Below are 6,292 nucleotides of genomic sequence, written 5' to 3'. Positions count from 1 at the left end.
ATCACGCCAGCGGGTGGTTCAGAGTGTGTTAATTTTTTTTTTTTTTGGAGAGATTTTCACTGTAGGGTGCGTGCGCTCGCCAGACAGACAGAGAGAGACATAGAGACAGAAAGCGAGAAATCACCCCCCAGGGGGGATGGTCACGCCGCAATCCCTTCTCCTCCATTCTCCTCTCGGGATCTTGGGCACGCACACACACGCGCCCGGCGTGAGTTTTAAGCCACCGGGTCCGGGACACGAACCGCGGTCGACTACGTGGGAGTCCAGCGACATAGCCATTACGCTAACTGCTGGTTCCCTAGGCCCCAGTATCTTGATAAACAAGCTGGGCACATGCACAAGTGTGCCTGAAATCCTGATAGGGTGAATGGAAGAGAAGGGATTGTGGCATGATCACCCTCCATTAACAGGGTGCTTTCATGCTTTCTCTGTCTCCGTTTGGCAATTAAAAAAAATTCACTTTTCACCAGAGATTCTTATTCTTAGCAATTTTATTTTATATGGAAATAGTATTTTGTAGTGGCAGAGACATTGTAAATAACTATAATAGGGACAAGAAATGATAAGAGGCACAAGAAGGTACAGATTTTTTTCGGATTTAGAAATATTTTCTTTTCAAGGAGTGAGCAAATTATTTCTTTCTTTCATGTTTGAATGACAAAATCATACACCATCCATGGATCATAAAGTCTATAATGTAGTTCTAAAGATTAGCAGGTAATCTGAATCAAACACTGGGGTTTCATGTGCATTAGTTCTTTGGAACATATCCAAAATCCTCTCCGTGTTCTCATCTGGGATATCCTTTTTCTTTTATTATCCCTGCACCTGAACTTCCATACCTTACAAGAACGTGGACGTGGATAATTAAGCACAAAGTTAAATATTTTTGCTTAAGTAAATGATGTTCTGATAGAAGGCAGATTAATTTTACAGTCTGATTTTAGTTATCTGTCAGTGAACTGTAAATATTAAATAATATGCCCTATTTGGTAGTTGGTGGTTTATAGCTTGTCTGTATTTCTGTAATCCTTTCTTTTTCCTTTCCTTCCTTCCTCCTCCCTTCCCTTCTTTCCATCTTCCTTTTCTTCCATTTTCTCCTTCTTGATGCTGATACCTCTCCCTCCTCATCTTCATCCTTCTTCCTATTTCTCTTTCTTTCCCTCCTTTCCCCTTTTCTACTCTCACTTCATGTTTTTCTTTTTTTCTTTAATGAAGTTAAAAAAAACAATAGAACTATATGTTATCAGGTTAAAAACAATGGGATCATTGAACTATTAACTTCATAGACAAGTACTCATGAACCCCATGAAGTTGAATTTTTTTTTGAGGGATTTTCCTATAGGGCGCGTGCGCTTGCCGGACATACAGAGAGAGACAGAGAGACAGAAAGGGAGACCCCCCCCCTCCCAGGGGGGATGGCCATGCCACAATCCCTTGTCCTCCATTCTCCTCTTGGGATCTTGGGCACACACGCACATGCACCCAGTGTGAGTTTTAAGCCACTGGGTCCGGGATACGAACTGCAGTTGACTACATGGGAGTCCAGTGACATAGCCATTACTCTAACTGCTGGTCCCAAAATTTTACTTCAAAAAGTCTATTGAAAATATATAGAAAATATTTGGTGACATACAAATTTTATTTTAAAATTCACAAATCATTGAAAAAGTTCGTAGTAAGAACTCTTATGATATTATAGTAAAATACTTCTTCAGAAATTTATAACTAATACTAGGCTTAATAAAACTGAGTTTAAGTATTGTTTCCTTAGCAGGTATATAAGTAGCTAAATAAATTTATAATGTTGAAGTTTAATTAAAATAGTTAACATGAGCATTTTTATAAGACTATATGATAGCAACTTATTTTTATGATCTAAAATATTCTTAAGATGATTTAAATCATATTTGGAAATTATTTCTTTTCTCTGTTGTGTTTTTTTGTTTTTTTGAGTGGTTTTTGCTATAGAACATGTGCACTCACCCGAAAGAGAGACAGAAAGCGAAAAATCATGTCACTTGGGGGATGGCCACGCTGCAATCCCTTCTCCTCCATTCTCCTCTCGGGATCATGGACACGCACGCACATGTGCCCAGCATCAGTTTAAGCCACTGGGTCTGGGACTGGAACCACAGTTGACTACATGGGAGTCCAGCAACATAGCCATTACACCAACTGCTGGTCCAATGTTTCTAATTCCATTATACAGCAGCAAGGCTAATCTGAGAGGCTAGAGTGATTTCATGGTAAAATGAAACCATTCTGAATTGTGTCTGAAGACCTCACTGAGTATGTTGGGCTCATGTGTGCCCTGATATGAGACTGGTTGAGGCTGGGGATGAACCATGGTATTAAGACCCTAGTTGGGATTCTGTGTATCTGTCTCTTTCTATTTCTCATGAGAGAGAGAGAGAGACAAAGAGACAAACTTTTTTTTTTGGTAAAGGTTTTTGCCTTTTTTGGTAAAGGTTTTTGCCTTTTTTGGTAAAGGTTTTTGCCTTAGGGCACGTGCATTCGCTGGAGAGAGAGACTGGGACAGAGATAGCAAGAGAAAAATAACCTCCCAGGGAGATGGCCATGCTGCAATCCCTTCTCCTCAATTCTCCTTCCTAGTTCTTGAGCATGCACATACACACACACACACACACACACACACACACACACACACACATACACACCTGGCATGAGTTTCAAGCCACTGGGTCTAGGACTCGAACCATAGTTAGGCATGTGGGAGTCCAGTCATGTAACCACTATGCCAACTGCTGGAGACAACGTAAACTTTAAAAATGAGACTTTTTTTGGACATAAAAACAGCAGCCAAGAGCTGCTCGAAGAGCTTAGCTGAGTGGTCATGGGGAACTTCTCCCCTGGGTAGAAACACTGGTCAATAAAACATCTCATCTGGATCCAGACTCCAATCCAGGAGTCTCTTAGCTGGATCACATAGGAAGAGAAGCTCTAGAGCAGGAAGAAGAAAGAATTTCCACTTGAGGTATTTATTTGCAGCTGGAAATATGGAGCGGACTGGCAGATTAGACTTCTATCCTGTCCAGCTTGCCTTCATGTCAGTCCTTCCACGTTATTATTCTGGGTTTGGATTGTGCTGGAAAGACTACGGTCTCATACAGCCTGCCATTCAATGAATTTATAAATACTGTACTTACCAAAGGATTTAACACTGAGGAAATTAAAGTAACCTGGGGGATTCTACAACAATCACTTTTCATTTCTAGGATGTAGTTGGTCAAGAGAAACGAAAGTCCTGGTGGAAGTCATACTAGACGCACAGATCGCATTGTGTGTGCTGTGAACTCTATTGACATGAGAAGGATGGAGAAGCCAAAACTGAGCTTCGCAAAATAACTAGGATATCAGAGAATCAAGGAGTCCCTGCACTTACAGTACTAAAAAATAAGATCCGAGGAACTCATTGTCTCCCTTAGAAATTGAAAAATTAACAATGGGTGAACAGAACTCATCCATTCCTGGCATCAGCAGCCTACCGGTGCAATCGTGGGGTGTGGACTACAGGAGGGACTTGAGCAATTCCATGTTATGATAATCAAAAGAAAATTGTCACAGCAACAGAAAAAGAACAGATGACTATCAACACCTTTTATATTGTTGCAGAGTAGGTTATCTCCGGTCCAGTGTGGACAAATGGAAGCGGGTTGACAGCCTTGGATGCTATTAAAGTTTTGTTTTGTTGAACAAGCAGATGCTCATCTCATGAAAAACGAGGAAATGTAGTGCTTCTTAAAATGATCTCTTCTCCTTGTCCCATAAATCTTTGGGTACTACCATCTCAGGAAGCCAAGCAAAGATAGTAAATTGATCAGCAAACAGCTGTGGATTTCAGACCTGAAGTTAGTGAAATCAGACTTTGAATAGTGTTTGCCTAGTGTTTTGTGCTTACATGTTTTTGAGGTAAGCCTTTGTAAGAAAGTTACATACAAGGCTTAGTACGTATATTAAAACAAAATGCTAATGAGTGGAAATCTCAGGGTAGATTAATATATATTAATAATTAATATATGCATATATGCAGTCATATTGATCACATTGGTCCAACCAGTCTTTTTTTTATATTTTATTTTTTTTAATAATGTAAGGGACAAGGAGGAACAGTTTGCTTTTTAAAGTTCTGACCAAATAATTTTTGACATTTTCTGGAATCAAATATATATAGTGTTATATCTTAATTCTGGATAATGTTTAAGTCAGTCTAACTGTGGTTTTAAAAAATGAGGTATTTGGGGTTATATTCAAGTGCATGGGTTAGTTTTTCTGACAAAGCACTTTTTGCTGTATGTTACTTTTTAGACATAGCTATGCATCTTTCTGCAGAGGTTTAAAACAACTATTTTGGGGATTTAGGGCCATTATAGAAATTGTTTATTGTCAGAAACACTTTCATTCAAGAACCCAAAATAAAATAATTTGATTATTATAGTAAACATGGGCATGTCGACTAATCATAAATGCATATGTTTGGATACATGTGTGGATTTTTGAAATAAGCAATTGATGAATTCAGTCAAGAGGATGTAATTACAATACATGATCTCTAAAAATATTCCAGTTATTAGATACTTGTTCTATTAAAGTTTGCTGGTTGAAAACAGATGTGGCTTTTTCCTATATTTCTTATATTTTTGTCATGTTTTGGGGAGAGAAAAAGCATGATTTGCTGTGAATCAAAATTTAAATGATGTCCTATATGTGTATTCTGGGCTTCATGTTTGTTTGTTTCTTTTTTTTTTTTTTTTCCCAACTGAGCAGTGTCACAGGGGCTGTCCAGTCCTGAGTACAGGGAGAAAATTAGTACAGTACTGCAGGTAAGAATTATGATCATAGAAAACAAAGGGCAAAGTAGCAAAGCTGCTTTCAGAAAATTTACTGGTTCTGTTTGAATTATAATAAAATCTCCACTAAATTATGAGAAGGAAAGACCTGAACCTAATTATTATCTACCACCAGAGACTGCCTTCCAGTGATCACATATTAGAAAGCCAGCACCAACAGCTGTTTGTTCTAAAAATCTCCAAAGCAAATGCGCTTTCCTACGGGGGTCATCTTGGTTTCCTGGGGTTTTATTTTTGTCTTTTTTCTTTTCTCTCTCTTTCTTTTTTCTTTTTTAGTAGCACAAATGATGTTTTTGAAACTTTGATCCTTGTTACATACAAAATACAGTAGCTTCTTGTGGAGCTTTCCATATGTTGAGTGCACCTGCCCTTGTGATGGTCGCTAGTGAAGGTTTGTATGGGTAGAAATATAGACGATAACTACTAGCCAACTGCTTGAGGCCCTGGGAAGAAGAAATAAAGCAAAAAGCAGCAACCAGCTGAATTATCTTACTTGGACGTTTGCCAACAGCAGACACTGAAAATTTGAATCCTCATCCTTATGTTGTTCTCACTATAAACTTTAAGTGAACCCAAACATATTAATTATATCGATATTTTTAAGTGAGATGCCCTCTACTAGTATTACATCCATATGTGCAGGCCGTAATTGGGAAAAATTAGATTTAATATTTACAAGACGTCAGGCCCCAAAACAGCTGTTTCCAAGCCCTGTGTCCCCTTTGGGTCTTTCTACTCCAATGTCCCAGAATGCATATTCTTACTATCCATTCTAGAAGAATGAAGTTCTTTTAAAACTGGCAGCAATTGTGGAGAAGATCCAGATTTGAAAGAAAGGTTTTGTAAATTATTTCATGGATAATCATAAAGTATAAGAGCCTTTAATTACTTGTGTTGTATACTGGCTCTTGCATACCCTCAGAACAGGCGTATACGGAACAATTTAAATGATCACATATTTGTACACGATGCAAGTACGCACAGCACACGTGAGGATCAGTACAACTCCATCCTGCTTGCAGTATTTTCTTGTCCAGGATTTCCTGAATTATGTGAATGATTCATCACAGACACATATTGTATATAGGTCATTTGGCAAAAAAAGAGACTAAGATTTACAATCCCTCTGTAATTAATGATAACTGCTACAAAGGATTTTCTTAAATAATCGATATCGTTATTTAGTATCTTAACATTTTGATTGAATTTCAAAATAGCAACCGTATAATGCAAGCATGTGTATCTAAATTATGTTCCAAATTTAGTAATAATATATGTATTTGAATTCATCTCAGTTGAAAGCTAGATAGAAAAATCATTTCCTCATAGATTGTTTTCACTTAATGAAGAGGGAAATTTTGTTTAGTAGGGAGGAAAAGCTATGATAATGAACATTGAAAACTCACGAAATTAGATTCTTC

At 37.9% G+C, this 6,292-nt stretch overlaps 1 pseudogene; it reads left to right on the top strand.

Annotated features, from left to right (window-relative positions):
• Positions 1-3,609, top strand: part of LOC102491764 (ADP-ribosylation factor-like protein 4A) — a 58,096-nt pseudogene extending 54,487 nt beyond the window's left edge.
• Positions 3,610-6,292: the final 2,683 nt, after the last annotated feature.

This window comes from Tupaia chinensis, unplaced genomic scaffold, assembly GCF_000334495.1.
Source record: "Tupaia chinensis unplaced genomic scaffold, TupChi_1.0 Scaffold000009_1, whole genome shotgun sequence".
Classification (NCBI taxonomy): Eukaryota; Metazoa; Chordata; class Mammalia; order Scandentia; family Tupaiidae; genus Tupaia; species Tupaia belangeri.
Note: the sequence above shows the minus strand (reverse complement) of the source record. Positions and strands in the feature narration are given on the sequence as shown.